The 16,432-nt window shown below is 39.6% G+C and overlaps 1 protein-coding gene and 1 pseudogene across 2 annotated transcripts in view; both read right to left on the bottom strand.

The window, feature by feature from the left end:
* LOC128026848 (myosin heavy chain, fast skeletal muscle-like) overlaps positions 1–16,432 on the bottom strand; it is a 250,397-nt pseudogene that overhangs the window by 126,008 nt on the left and 107,957 nt on the right.
* LOC128026847 (G2/M phase-specific E3 ubiquitin-protein ligase-like) overlaps positions 1,968–16,432 on the bottom strand; it is a 29,897-nt gene continuing 15,432 nt past the window's right edge. For both annotated transcript variants that reach the window (XM_052614087.1, XM_052614088.1), the window contains one exon: positions 1,968–2,261. The gene's annotated coding sequence lies outside the window, so the exon portion shown is untranslated. The remainder of the gene's footprint in view (positions 2,262–16,432) is intronic.

Here is a 16,432-nt window from a genome sequence, read left to right as displayed (position 1 = left end):
TGGAGTCTCTCTGAGGTGCTTCAGGCACTGAAACCTTGACTTTATCAGCCCAAATGCCTTCTCTATACGAGCTCTTGTGCGTGCATGGGCAATGTTGTAGCGGTGCGGTGCTGTGCTCTGTCTGGGGTTCCTGATAGGGAGTCAAGAGGTAAGGCAGGCATGGGTATCCCTTGTCTCCCAGCAAAACTCCTGAGAATTCTCCTGCATAGACAGAATGAATATATATAGATATATAATGTAGTTTTTTTTTTCCTTCTTTTTTTTAAAGTATTTTTTGTGATTTAAGTGATTATTAGCATACCTCTTGCTAGTTGCTGGTAGAGAGATGAGGCTCTAAAGATTCTAGTGTCATGCACAGAGCCTGGCCATTTGGCCTCTACATTTGTGATGATGCAATCTGCATCACTAATCATCTAAAATAAATTAAACCTGTAGGTCACTACATTTTAATTGCAATGAACTAAACACTGGTGCTTGCTTAGTACAGAACACTCAGTGCTGGAGCATAGCCTTCAATATCATCTCAGTGGGACCGTACCTGTACATTGATGCTGTACTGATTTCCTATTCACAAAGTCTGCTTCATGTGGATCAGACGGACACTTAATACGCACATGGGTGCAGTCCAAAGCAACGATAACATTTGGGAAACCTAGGCATATTATTTGTTTTTTTTTTAAACATGTCTCATGTAAAATTAACAGTCAAGAAATAATTCCATGTTTTATGGTTATTTGAACTTACCAGCTATTCCATAAAAGGCATGTTTAATGGTACGAATAGCTTTGTGGCCAGGGAATGTGATGAACACATTCAATAGTCTTCTTAAAGAAAGGTACACAGTTCGTACAGAGCGGCAAACTGATGCTTTGCTGATATTCTCTGCATCTCTTACTGTGTACAAACATGTTCCACTGGCAAAAAAGCGCAGTGCAATGCACACTGTCTGTGGGACTGTGAGCGCTCTTTTGCGGCGTGTATTATTTGCAATGTATGGGCTTCGTAATCTACAAATGTGCAATCCCATCTCTTGAGAACCTATATTGCTCATACAGGTAGCTGTCATTAAAAGCCAGTGGGTCTGACCTGTCTCTGGAAGTTCTCTCTCTTTGAAATGCCCTCCGCAAGACTATAGCTCCCTCATCCACCACCTCATCTATGAAAGGACACGCCATGGTTAAGTTTGGAAACGAGTTCAGCTCCCTATTTATATACTTTTAATTAATTCATTACCAAACTCATTAACCAAACTCACCAATTAAACAGTTTTTAACATTTCTTAGTGTATTTATACCTTATAATTTCTTACATTTATTAGTAAAGTACATTTCCTTATTTATTTATTAAAAAATAATGTATTAATAGTGGTTAAGTAAAATAAAATGACATCGAAATACCAGCAGGTGAGTATAAATGGTGTTGTCGTTAAGCTTGAACTCAGACTTAGCCTGACAGTTAGCCTGCCCCGGACCAGGTTAATTTGCCAGCATAAGTTGCCGGGGTAACTGAGTTTGAACTTTTTTAAGTTTGATTTATGAAACCGCGAATCTACCAAAAATAAGCCTGACTAACCGACATAAGCCTGGCTAATACTCTAATCAAAAAAACAAGAAAAACTGCAAAGTTTACTCAGAGCTTGCAACACGGCCACCATGCTCGGCGCCATCTTGGAATGACAACGGACATGAACATTGTACTTCTACATTGCAAAGCATGTTAACACACTATTAATTCCACTACATTTATTGAAAAAAAAAAAAAACTTGTAGTTCCTCATTATTTTGAAATGGAGGAATCAACACTTGCTCTGAGATGTGTCCAATTTGTGAATGAGCTGATTCTTTTCAATGAACCTTTTAAATCACTTTACATATCACTTTGAACAATTCATGTGACAATTGGAGCTGTTGTCAAATCAACAACTCAGGGATTCAAGTTATCCAGTCAGAACAAGTGTGCAGTTAACAATTCAGTGAATTCACAAGTAACTGTAGCAATAGGGGTGGAGGGTTGGAGCCCAGTGGTTGGCCAGTAAGTCTGAAGTGAAAGTAGAGTGACGACTGACCAAGGAGGAGTTTGGTGTGACAAGGGAGCGGCAAGGCCGATGCTCTCTAGATGAGCCAAAGGTGGGAGAAGCCAAGGTGGACACGACAGGTTGACGGGCCAAATTTAGAGGCTGGATGCTTGACGTAACAGCAGGGCAACCCCGGAGATGGAACAGGGCTGTTTTATAGCAGGTGGGCTGAAGAACTGGCTGAGATCTGTGGTGACGGTAGTAACAGAGAAATGAAAGCATCAGCGGAAATTATTTTGCTGCATTCACACCAAACGCGAATAGAGCATCTGGCACGAATGATTTCAATGTTAAGTCAATGTAAATACAAAAGCAGTTCAAAACAAGAAACACGAAAAACATTAGGAAACACGAGAAAGCAGGGTGACCTAAAACAAGGACACTATGAAACAGATAGGAACAAACCGGGTTTATAATGACAGGTGAAAACGATGAAAGTGGGGACAGCTGAGTGCAATTAACAGGTGTGAAATTAACAGTGATGAATAGGACAAAGGCTTGTGGGATAGTAGTGCCTGCAGTGGGGTGACTCTATGGGGAACTGAGACCACTAGTGGACACCCAGGGAAACACAGACCAGACACTGTGACAAAAATTACATTAAATATCAAAGCTAACATAAACATCCTTACATTTTATTTTCAGGTTCAGAAAGGTCTTTATGCTTTTCCTAGCCTTTCTGTTAAAACGTATCTTTTACATTCTCTCACTTTACTAAACGTATGGCCATTCCATCACAATGCAGTCATTTAGAATCCCATGACTGCAGATGCAGAGAGCCGTGGCTCGCACCTAATCTTTACACAGGTTATCCTTTTAGACTGGTGCTACTACTAATTTTGTCAATGTCATGCACACATTCTCCCACATGAGATCTAGGTGAGATCTGGCTTAATGCTCAGTAGGCATCTTTAAGCTATAATCACAAGGCATGTTTATCTTCGCATCTTCTGATGGTGGTTTCATTCGGTTTCCTCAAATCAATTGGCTTTGGTTTCATTTGGCTTAATGTGGCCTTCATATCACATAGCCTATCGCGGCCTCTTTATAACATGGCCTATGGCCTTTGCATTATACAGCCTAATGTCACACTTCACATAACTTTGCTCTTTGTGGTAATCAAGCTATTCACACTATTATTGTTTATGAAACTCTGGCTATCGTGGCCTTCACATTACACAGCCTGTCACAGCATTTTCATAAAATGGCCTAACATGGCCCTTCACATAACTCTGCTTATTATGGTCATCTGGCAGTGGTGGACAGTAACGGAGTAGCTTTACTTTGTTACTGTACTTATGTACATTTTTCAAGTATCTGTACTTTACTGGAGTAGTTTTATTTTGAGTTTTTAGTTTTTATTCTCTATTGGAGAAAGTTTGGGACTGCAGGCAGGCCAGTCAAGTACCCGTACCCTCTTCCTCCGCAGCCAAGACTTTGTAATGTGTGCAGAAGGTGGTTTTGCAGTGTCTTGTTGAAAAATGCATGGACATCCCTGGAAAAGATGTCTTCTTGAAGGCAGCATATTATGCTCCAAAATCTCTATGTACTTTTCAGCATTAATGGTGCCTTCACAGAAGTGCAAGTTACCTTTGCCAAGGGCACTGACACAGCCCCATACCATGACAGACCCTGGCTTTTGGACTTGTTGCTGGTAACAGTCTGGATGATCCTTTTCTTCTCTGGTCCGGAGCACACGGCGTCCATTGCTCCAAAAAAATACCTGAAATACTGATTCATCTGACCACAGTACACGTTTCCACTGTGTCATGGTCCATCCCAGATGCCTCCGAGCCCAGAGAAGTCGACGGCGCTTCTGGACACTTGGTTGTTCAGCTTAGGCTTGCGCCCTTGTCCTTTACGCACGGAAATTCCTCCAGATTCCTTGAATCTTTTAATTATGTTATGCACTGTTGAATGTGAAATATCCAAATCTCTTCCTATCTCTCTTTGAGGAAAATTGTTTTTAAACATTTCAATAATTTTCTCACGTATTTGTTGGCAAACTGGCGATCCTCGGCCCATCTTTGCTCCTAAAGGATTAGACCTTTCTTGGATGCTGCTTTTGTACCAAATCATAATTACAATCACCTGTTTCAAATCACATCATTATTTAACCATTTTACCTCATTACTAGCCCTAAATTGCTCCTGTCCCAACTTTTTTTTAAATGTGTTTCAGGTCTGAATGACAGGAAAGGATGCATATTTACAAATGACATAAAGTTGACCAGACAAAACATGAAATATTTTGTGTTCATATTGTCTGCAATGAAATACAAGTCAAAGTAAATTTAGAAATCACTACTTTCTTTTTTTATTTGCGTTTTCCATACTGTCCCAACTTTTTCTGATTTGGGGTTGTATATATATATATATATATATATATATATATATATATATATATTAAATCTGGGGAGAAAAGAAAGGATGTGATGTTCAGAACATGGTAACTACAGCAATTATCAAAGTGGGAAGAGATGCACCCCGTTTGGCTAGGGGTGTTTTTAAAACCACAGACAAGGTTTGAGAAGGAAAAAATCGTTATGAAATTGAAAATATAATTATATTTTCTTTAAAATATTCTTCCTAACTTCAGGCCTTATTATCATGTCATATATTACTGTGATGTTCTGTAAAACAATAAACTTTAAAATACTTTGTTCTTACTGGTGAAAATCAGATGGTCATCTCTGTTTTCTCTCAGGTAAATCACAGTGTAAGCTTCACAGTGAACATTACTCTGATCAGCGTAATCCATATCAACAACAAAAATATATCTTGACTCCATATAGTGGTTATTTTGGAAAAAATCCTAGGTATTTTGAGCAGTAGGATTATAAAAAAATATATGTGCTAATTAGAGGTGGGCATAGATAATTTTTTTTTAATCTAGATTAATCTCACTGTGATCTTGAAATTAATCTAGATTAATCTAGATTAATATGGCTCATTCGAATTCTGCCGAAGGCATTCAGAATATGTGTTACCCAAATAAAAATGTCAAACAGTAAGTCTTTGAGAAGAGGTTTATCAAGCTAGGTGGTGCATTAGAAAAGGGGCTCATCTCCTGTTTCCAAAATGCATCACAAATTGCTTGAAAAAGCTGTAAACTAGTTCCAGTATGTGTGAAACAGGCATGAGCAGGGCTGTAGCTGGGGTCGGCGGGGCCCCGGTGAAGGTTGTACTAGTGGGCCCTGTTTGAAATTGTTTAATTTGTATGTTCGTTTATTTTTATTTATTTGTGCTATTTACACAATGTTTAAGGTTTTTTCAAGTTTGTAGGTGTCAAGGTACAGAAACCAAATAATTACATGTAAAATAGCACTGTATAGTCTTCAATGTAAAAAGGAAATATCATTTTCAACATTTCTCACATTAATACAGTTTTGCTATGTATTTAAAAAATATATATCTGGTGTCTGAATAATTTTTGGTTTGACTCTTAAAAATAAGTACTTCAGTCAAGAGCAGTGAGTGATTTTCATTTTCATTTTCTTGGATTAACATTACAGCAGCCAGTAGCTAAATTGGGCGCGGTCACTTTAAGAGACGATGAACGCATTCAATATAATACACATCCCATTTTTTTCTTCAACTGTTTACCTTCACTTAAAAAATAACTGACAGTTTTTTTCAAGTATAATTTCCAAGGTGGATATTTTGACATATTTTGTATGTATTTGTCGGCACAAGAGCAAAATTAAGAAAATTCGATGTTCAAGTGTTTTGATCAAAACACTTGAAAACGCTTATTTTTAGCGTCTCGAGACGCCTTTCTCTGCGTGAGCCCTGAACACCAGAACACCGCGAGGACTGAATTGGGCTCTTTCACATCTTTTTGTTTGTTCAAACTGCGATTTGTATTTGTTCGTTCAGGTGCAGGAGGGACTTCGAGGAGAACTTCGCAGAAGTGTCGCTGTCCGTGATACGCGTCTGTTTCTCTCTTTTTCTTGTGCGCATCGAACACAGCGTGCGCCGCGAGTAACCAGCTACTCTGTTCAGCTTTTCCGTGTCTTGTGTTTGGATGCTTTAATGTTTAGATCGACAAGCAGTAAGGCTTAAAAACATGTGAAAAAGATAAGCTTTCGTGACGATGTGCAGCAGTGGCCCGTCAACTGTCCTGATCATCTTTTAAGGCTGGCCTCATCAAGTCATTTATATAAAATATCTGTCACGTTCGGTGATACAGGAAACGAGGAGAGATCCAAGTGCAGGTATGAGATTTTATTAAAGGGCAAATCCAAAGGGGTAAACAGTCCAGGCAGGGTCAAAACCAGAGTATCCAAATAAACAAGAAAACAGACATGAACACACTACGAGAGCAAGACTACGGATTAGTATTAACATAGGACAAGGACTCCGTGACACATATTCAGACAGACCGGGTATAAATACACAGAAGGTGATGAGGGAACTGGAGACAGGTGGGGAATCATCAATTAACTCAAACAAGGAGGAAGGTGACCAAATAAGGGAACAGAGTGCCAGACACCGTGGGAAAGGAGGACACCTAGTGGAAACCCAGGGAACACAACCCAGACACTGTGACAATATCAAGGTGAAAGTCCTCATAGCTTGATTAGTATAGACCCAGCTCTCAACCCAACTTTGAGAATAGATTAACGGCGAAAAAATGTTTATCGCCCGATAAGAGTCTCACGTTAACGCAGCACGTTAACGCCAATAACGGCCCACCACTAGTGCTAATATAAAATTTTATTAAGTAGACTATATAAAATTGCAAACATCTTTCTTTCAGTACTTTTTTACTTAAGTACATAAAAAATCGAGTACTTTTGTACTTTCACTTGAGTAAAATTGAAAAAGGAGTACTTTTTCTCTTACTGGAGTAATATTTTATTATATGTATCTGTACTTTTACTCAAGTACTTGATTTGTGTACTTCGTCCACCACTGTCATCTGGTAAGTCTGAATATTATTATTCACGAATCTTGCCCTATCATAGCCCTCCAATTTATTGATCTATCATGGCTTATATGTTACATGACTAGTGTTATCCTTGTTTTAATTGTTCTAATGGCAAACAGTTTATAAATATTAATATTTATGCTTTCTTCCATCACAAAGTATTGTTTCTTTTCACTAGCTACTGGTGGTGGTTTCATTAGTTTTCTACTTAATCTTTGGCTTCAGACTGCACAAATACTTCCATTCTCATTTTTGCCAATCATAGTCTTTCATTGCTTTATTCCCATAATTGACTTATTGTGTCCTTTGCATAGCATGGCCTATTGTGACCATCAAGTAAAATTAATATTATCATTTTTTTTACCTTGCATATCGTGGCCCCTCACACAATTGGCCTTTCATAGCTTTTCATTATTTATTTACCGGTGTCCTGACATTTTATCCTACCCTGTCAGATTTTCCTACCCGGGTTTACTGCACACGCGCACATCAATATCGCGTCCTTTGTCTCATGCTAAAGAACGATATTTAATGTATCAACATTACTGTAAGGGTAGGTTTAGGGTTTGGGTAGGTGTAGACTTTAATAAAAATGCAATCTAATTGGTAGAAAATAATATTTATTGTTGGTTTCCTGTAGCTGTATCCCTTCTAGCTACAACCGCGAATATAACGCATAATTACTGTATTTGCAGTATCGTAAGGGTATGATTAGGGTTGTGGTAGGTGTAGACCAGCGCTTCTCAAAGTCCGGACTCCGGTCCGGATCCGGACCTGGAGAGAATTCAATCCGGACCCGCCTCCATTTCATATTTCGACAGCAAGTAATTGTGTGTAAGGGATTAAAAGTCTGGATTTCCTACTTTAGTAAACGCATGTCAAAATCATTTGTTTAGTGTTTAATGTCTTTTTGGAGATGTTCCGCAATTAAAGCGAAGGCGATATATTGAAAGTTTTCCTCCGTGATTCAGTTGCCATGACATCCAGTGAGTGTACGTAATACGTACGGAACGTTTGACGTAATTGGGCGCGAGTCGCGCGACGCGACACTTCACCTCAGTAATATAAGCGTTTGAATGTTCGTGGAGGATGTCATTGTCCAGGAAAAGAAAAGTTGACCAAGAAAATAGAGTTTTCAAAGATGATTGGACAGAGAGGTATGCGTTCATTTTGCCCCAATCCAGCACAAAGCCATTCTGTTTGATTTGTAACGAGACAGTTGGAGTTGTGTGTGGAAACGTCAAACGGCATTATGAAACAAAACAGAGCTGTGACAGCAAGACAGAGCTATTTGGACTAAAATGGTCACAGCTGAAAATTTCCCCAATCTACAGAAAGTAGTCATCTGTGTTCTAACCATGTTTGGGTCAACCTATCGGTGTGAGTCTGCATTCTCAGCAATGAATGCTGTAAACTTAAAGAACTCACACCGCAGCAGCTTGACTAATGAACATTTAGGCCAGTGTCTCCAGTCTAGAAACAGCACCTTTTGTGCCACGGCAGCTGATGGGAGACAGACAGTGCCATTTCTCACATTAAACTGCTCTGTATTTTGCACCATGTTACTCTTGTGGTGTTTTTTTAAGAAAAATCCAGACCCTTAAATTAATTGTTTTGCCACGTTTGCACGTTATTCATGTATTTTGAATGCAGCCACCTTATTTTTTCATAAAACGAATGTTAATTTGTAATACATGTTGATTAAAAACAAGTTTTGTAATGACCAATAGTTCCGGACCTTTCTCATTGTTGAAAATTCAGATTTGGACCTTTGAATGTAGACTTTGAGAACCCCTGGTGTAGACGTTAATAAACCATAATTTTACAGTAGAATTTTTCGTTGTGGAATTGTACTACCCACTGTTTTAGTGTGAGGTAGGAAAATCTGAGAGCGTAGGACAAATCGACAGAACACCGGCATATCATGACATTTCATGTAGCACAGTCTATTTTGCATAGCATAGACAGCCTTTTGTATACAGCAGCATGGCCTTTCACTGCCTTTCACATAACACATTTATCCACATAACACATTTATGCCTTCCACATCACATGGCCTATCCGGGCTATCAGGTAGACTGACTATGGCCTAATTTCAAAGGGGGGTGAGACTGCCTACAGAGAAGAGATCCTGAGACTGTCAGACTGGTGTTCAGCTAATAACCTGACACTTAACACCACCAAAACAAAGGAAATAATTCTTGACTTTAGAAGGCACAGGGCAGACCCAGCTCCCCTTTACATCAATGGAGACTGCGTAGAAGGGGGTTCAGACATTCAAATTCCTCTGCACCATAATTTCAGCAGATCTCACATGGTCAGCCAACACCATAGCAGTCATCAAGAAGGCACAGCAATGCCTTCACTTCCTAAGAGTGCTGAAGAAGAACAACTTGAAGAAGCTGCTGGAGACCTTCTATCGCTCTGCAGTGGAGAGCCTGCTGACAAACTGTATTACAGCATGGTATGGCAGCTGTACAGAGGCGGAGAGAAAAGGAATACAGCGGATCATCGACACTGGTAGAGGATCATTGGCTGTTTTCCTCTCTCTAAAGGACCTTTACATCTCCCGTAGCCTCAACAGATCTCAGAGCATTGAAAAAGACCACTCTCACCCTGGTTCCCACCTGTTTAACCTATTGCTATCTGGCAGGCGCTACAGGTGCATAAAATCACGTACAAACAGACTTAAGTATAGCTTCTTCCCCAGAGCTATAATTATGCTGAACACAAAAATGCACTGAACCCACCCCTTCCATCTTATTCAGTGCAATATGTGTATATCATCAAAAGTATCCTTTTTTTGTCTATTGTATGCCACGCACCTTGCGCAGAAGCTCTGCAATTTCATTGTATCTTGTGTACCATGACAATAAAATCATTCTAATTCTAATTCTATTGGTTTTTATATAAGATGGCTTTTGTGGCCCTTTTCTTAGTTGGCCTATCATGGCTTTTCATTGTTTATTTACATAATTAGCTTATGTCACTTCACGCTGCACGGCCTATCCAAGCCTTCGCATAGCATGGCCTCTTGTGGGCATCCTGTAAAACTGTATATTGTAGTTTTTGTAACCTGGCCTATTTGGCTGAGCAGTAGTTTGGGTGGCTCGTTTGGGTGGCTCGCCAATGTACTAGATTTCTTTAATACATAAAATAAGTAAGCTTGACCAAAGTTCTTGTGGGGAGAAGAATTTATTGAAGGTAGCAGTGTAGCAGTTCTTCAGCAGTGATGTTAGCATGTCATCCTTCAAACACCTAACCCAAAGTACATTTATACCTGTTACCAAACGTGCTACAAACAATACAATAACACCCCATGGAGAGACAAAGATAGTGTAACCTTTTGATGACTTGAAAGGATCTCTCCCATGGAGAGCCCATTCATTGACCTGATGTTGACCTAAGAGGCTGATTATATGGGCCAGTTGTTTCACACTATTGTGAACAAAGTACAGTTGCCTATAGTTAGGGTTAGGGTAACACACCAATCAATTGCCTGGCACTGATGCATCTCGAACAAGCCCATGGGTGCGTTCAAATTGGGGGCTCGTCAGCTTGTTTGTTTGGCTGCTTTCTTTTGGTGGAGGAGAAGACGTTGAGTGAGTATGGCTTTGAGTTAATCTCATTTACTCTTTGTTTCGTGGCTATGTAAAAGCAGCCAAACAAACATTTGTAGAATTTGCCAGAGAGAAGGGGAATCTCTTTGACAAATGGTGTTGTTCCAGTAAAGTGTCCACATTTGAACTTCGAGAGTTGGTTCTGGTGGAAGATTTTAAAGGTTGTTTGCCGGAGAATATTGTTGTGCACTTAAATGAGAAGAAAGTAACTAAGCTGTCTGATGCTGCTGTTATTACCGATGAATTTGTGTTAACGCACAGAAGTGTTTTTCCTTCCGAGTGGCAGAGTAGAAACCGATCTCATGCTGAGGATACGGTTACTGATTTGGTTCGGGCAGATGAGCCAAAATCTGAGAGTTCTCACAAGTATGATTCAAAACGTATGGGTGACAAACGTGTGTGTTTTTATTGTCTTGACCCAGGTCATTTGATTTCTTGGAAGCAGAAAAATTCATCTAGAAAAGCTAAAAGTGTTGCTTTTGTCAACCCTTCTGAGGTTAGTGAAAGCATAGGTGCTGCTTCAGTGTATCAACCGTTTCTCATGTTGGGTTTTGTCTCGTTATCTGCTGATTCTGAGTTAAGAGCAATTATAATTCTCAGGGACACAGGTGCCGCCCAGTCTATTATATTGGAGAGCGTATTGCCATTTTCTGCTGCAACATATACTGGCTCCGATATTTTAGTACGTGGCATTGAACTGGGATGTGTTAGGTTACCTCTGCACACCGTTTGTCTAACCTATGATCTTGTTTCAGGAGTTGTTGAGCTCGGAGTGCACTCAGAGCTGCCTGTGGAGGGAGTTGGTCTTGTGCTGGGTAATGACTTTGCTGGTGGTAAGGTTTTTTCTAGCCCACAGGTTATCGAGAAGCCTGTATCTTCAACGTCTGATGTTGCTAGTTTGTTCCCCTCAGTTTTTCCTGCATGTGTAGTGACTCGTGCTCAGAGCCAGAAGTTTGAGGATGTTATTGACTTGTCTAAATCATTCATGAATTCTTCTCTAGAACTTGAGGAATGCAAGTTATTCGTTACTCCGAGTAATTTGAGTCCAGAGCCTGAATTCAATCAAACCAGTGAACTAGGTCCTCTAAGAGTTGCAAGGGAACAGTTGGCGGCTGCCCAAAAGTCTGATCAGAGCTTGAGGAACTGTGTTGTCTAGTATTTCCAGTGATGAGGCCAGCTGGAATACACAATTTCAGATAATTTTACCCTCTGGTTATCGAAACCAGGTTTTAAAATTGGCTCATGAGAACGTGCTCGCAGGTCATCTGGTTATTACTAAAACTTTCAAGAGGGTTTCAAGGTATTTCTTCTGGCCGAGCAAGAAATCCACAGTTTCAGAATTTTGTCGGTCTTGTCATGTATGTCAGGTGGCAAAGTAATGATTCCCCCAGCACCATTACAACCAATTCCGGTGATGGGAGAACCATTTTCTTTATTACTCCCTCCCATCCCCTAGACTGGGGAGGTATGTAATAAAATGCACGTCTACAGATGTCAATCATAAGAGTAGCCGCTTGCAGTCGGGAGCAGAATTGAAAACGGACATGTCAAGCCACACACCTTCTGCTCCTGTTAGTGACACTCATGTGGTGTTTGCATACTTTATCATAGATGAAGTAAATAAAATGCAGTATTTGTCAAATACACAGACATTTCAGAAACGTTTATATACTGTTTAATACAGTGCCATATTTTCAAGAATAAAGTCCAACATGATCATAAACTATTTAAATACTAATACAGTGGGGTATATATGTTTTTATCATTGTATGATAAACGTGACTCAATGTAACAATGCAGCTACAGTAAGCTTTTACCTTCCTAAAAATATTTGTGGCCATTATTGGAACTGAAAATGTACCCCGAAACACACGTGATCGTTGTAATGTGGTGAATCTGGCTAAACATGAAACAGCTGTGTCATCAGGTGCGTTCGACTTCACACAGCACTGCGCAAACCAATCGCAGTCTGACTTGCAGTTAGAAATTTTGTCCGACTTGAGACGGTGCCGACACCACATGACTGTCACATTTGGCATCAAAGTACAGCAAGAGTTTTTCGAGAGCAGCCAGCTGACTCAGCCGCCACAGTTTCTCCAGAGCTACTGCAGTAGCACTAATGACGACACAGCTGTTTCAAGATTGGCCAGATTCACCACATGACAACGATCACGTGAGTTTCGGGTTAGTCAAACCTTTTCAGTTCCAATAATGGCCACAAATCTGTATTTTTAGAATGGTAAAAAAATGTTTTATTGTAGTTGCACTGTTGTATTGAGTCACATTTATCATACAACAGAGGTAAAAGCATATATAGCCCACTGTATTAGTATTTAAAATAGTATATGATTACGTTGAACTTTATTCTTGAAAATATGGCGCTGTATTAAGCAGTATGTAAAAACGTTCCTAAAACGTCTGTGTATTTTACAAATATTGCATTTAATTAAATTAATCTGTGATAAAGTATGCAAACACCACATGAGTGTCACTAAAGGAAGCTGAAGATGTCTGGCTTGACTTGTCTGTTTTCAACTCCGCCCCCCAACTGCAAGCTGCTCTCCCGGATTGCCTGTAGCCGTGCCTCAAATCAAATACACCGATCATCAGTCACTCTGGAGAAATTATGGCGGCGGAGTTAGCCGGCTGCTCTCAAAACACTCTCGTGGTACTTTGATGCCACACATAACTACGGTGGCCAGGAAGTGCAAAACAACATTACAAAGTGTGAAACATTTTTACAAAGCTCGAGACAAATTTACATTTTGGAAAACATTTTTACCAATCATAAAACACAATTACATGGGGAAAACACTTTTACCAGTCCCGAAACAAATTTACAATGACAGATTCTTCACGGAAAGGGAATGTACCACACACCAGAAGTGACACGGTGAAAGGTGTTGTTGTTGTTAATGAGCGCGGAAAATTCGTGTTGTGGAGTAAATGGCTTAAAGTTTGTGGTGATCTAGCATGGACTGCAAACGATGGATGTTTTGCCCATTTTGTGGCAAACAAATGAGCAGCTTAACGCGGTTTTGCTTTGCGTGTGGTCGGTGTTTGGAGTTCCTAAAGGACGCGGACCAGACGGAAATACCAGACATACTGCATCAATCTGTTCAATATTTTAACGAGGGCCACTCGTACGCTGTAATCGTGGACAGTCTACACGGTGTAAACATCAGCTTGAGGACTCTTAAAAGTAAACTGAACGAAGCCGGGTTGTACCGCAGAAAGTCTTATTCCTCTCTAAACTCCGTGAGTAACGCTATCAGATTGGAGCTTCGTGAACCGGGACAACTATTTGGCTACCACACGATGTGGCAGGTACTTAAACAAAAGTAAAATTTTCAAGTGAAGAGGGATGATGTGATGAATATGCTCGAGCTTAATCCTCGAGGGTTTGAGAGCAGAACATGCAGAAGGTTTACAAGAAGAACTTACCACCCAATGGGACCTAACTATATGTGGCACGCAGATGGTTATGATAAACTTAAGCCATTCGGTTTGGCCATATCGGGATGCATAGATGGATTTTCACGTAAAGTACTGTGGCTTGAATGTGGACCAACAAACAAGAACCCAACAGTGATTTCTCACTTTTTCATGTCATGTGTGCAAAACCTCGGTGTCATCCCCATGAGACTGAGGACTGATTGCGGCACTGAGAACGGCATGATGGCTGCAATTCAATGTACGCTACGCCACCATCCCAGTGACTACTACTGTGGCGCGTCCAGCCACATGTACGGCTCATCTATAAATAACCAGCGTATTGAGTCCTGGTGGTCTATATTTAGAAAGGGAAGGTAAGTGGTCTTCATAAAGGGTCATTGCATCTTTTGGTCATTCGAACGAGTGATGGAAAAAAAAAAATCGAATGACCAAAAGATGCAGACCATAAATTTGATTTCGACTAATCTTTGATTTTATTATTCAAATATATGTGTATATTGTTACAAGTATAACTGCAATTTGTATAAATTTCAATAGGTCTCAGTTCTGGATGGAGTTATTTGCAGACCTTAGAGAAGCTGAATACTTCAAAGGGAGTCATGAGCATCAGTGCCTATTGAGATACTGCTTTGGTGACGTTATTCAGAAGGACTTGGATGAGTGTGTGAGACTGTAGAACAGTCACAGGATTCGCCCTTCCAGAACAGCAGCATGTCCAGGAGGAGTGCCCAATGAACTCTACTACTTACCACACAGATAATACATTGATTATAAATGGACAAAAGTATTATTCTAACGTTTTAGTTTACATGAAAAGAAATGCTTATGTTTTCTATTTAACATAGGTTTGGCTCCAGAGACTGTGGATTTCAAATCGAACAGGCTGAACTAGATGCCCTTCCTAAAGGCTAGCCTGTCAATGACTCCTTGTGGGGACCCTAACATGCAGGAGTACTTGGACTTTGCCATGGACCACAATCAGTTACAGAAGCCAGAGAACTGGGAGTCTGCATCAGAACTATACATGAAACTAAAAGAAATGGCTCAGCGATGAAATTATCAAAAAGGGAGTTTTTTTTTTGTAGTGGTGGAATACTGCTGTCTGTCTAAACACAATGTCGATGAATCTGTCACCCACAGCTTAATTGTTTTTAAGTGTGATGTAAATTAATCAAAAATAAGTATTTATTAAATTGTAGTATAGAAAACAAAACTTCTTGAACTACTTGTTTCTTTATCTAAAACAATGATTCACAAAGGGATCCCAGTTTGAGAGTCACAAATCTAAAACATTTTCAAAATGTTAACGGTTAAAAAAAAACATGCTCACATACTATTACATTATAAAAAACAATTGTGGCAACTGCACTTGTAGGAGTGCCTTTAACAACAACGTTAACAGAGTCTTAACTCTAGGGGTCATCTATTTAGCTTAAAAACAGCCAAATCCTGGACTATTTTGAATTCCAAAGTCCATTTGTGACTTAAACAAAGTGTATGAGTCTAGGAGTGGTAATTTCAAGGAGTTTGAACATGTATTTGCTATTGGGAAAGCAGAGTCATCCAGGAACTCTATTTGTGGCAGCAGTTCCAAGCCAGATGGGGGAAGTGAAGACAGCCCAGTTGCAAACATCAAAACATCTTCCACAGACACAGCAGCCTGGCCTTTTGCAAAGAAAAACAAATCAGATACATAATTAGGGGTTCAAGCTCAAAGAGCTGAAACCCTATTGTAATTGTACTGATTTTTATTATTATTATAAGTTTTACAGTTTTGTTATCACATGATGCATATCATTTGATAGATATCCTCATACTGAACAACTTTGCCTCAAGAACTACTGCTGTCAATCAAATTGTCCACCAAAAATTTGCTATCATCTTAGAAACCTACTTGCACGAACTAGTCGTTGATTTTTAGCTCAATCGCAACCAAACCAGTGCAGTACAATTCTCTGGACTCTCTAGCTCAATAATTATCAAAAAAAAAAAAAAAAAAAAAACTTTACCATTTGGGTAGCCATAACAGGGTCATTTAGAAAATTGGCATGGCAAAACACTCAAAAGCCTATAAATCCTAAACTAAAACTAAGAATTTCACCAAAATTGGTGAGCATATGAGACATAAAATTCTAAAGCATGCCAAATTTATCAATCATCGTCAACTTTCAAATGGCTATGGTAAATTGCCTGTAATGGCCTTTTCCCTCTGTGATTAAGGTGGTTACATTATTGCTAAATAAAACTTAATGTCTTTTGATGCTTATGTGCTTAAGGGCTGGCAATGCTTGAACCCCGATAAATGCTGCTTGCAGCTTTGATTGCCATATGTTTTCTTAACTAGTTATAA

The sequence above is a fragment of the Carassius gibelio genome, chromosome A14, assembly GCF_023724105.1.
Source record: "Carassius gibelio isolate Cgi1373 ecotype wild population from Czech Republic chromosome A14, carGib1.2-hapl.c, whole genome shotgun sequence".
Taxonomy (NCBI): Eukaryota; Metazoa; Chordata; class Actinopteri; order Cypriniformes; family Cyprinidae; genus Carassius; species Carassius gibelio.
The sequence above is the reverse complement of the archived record's forward strand: the minus strand, read 5'-3'. Positions and strand labels throughout refer to the sequence as shown.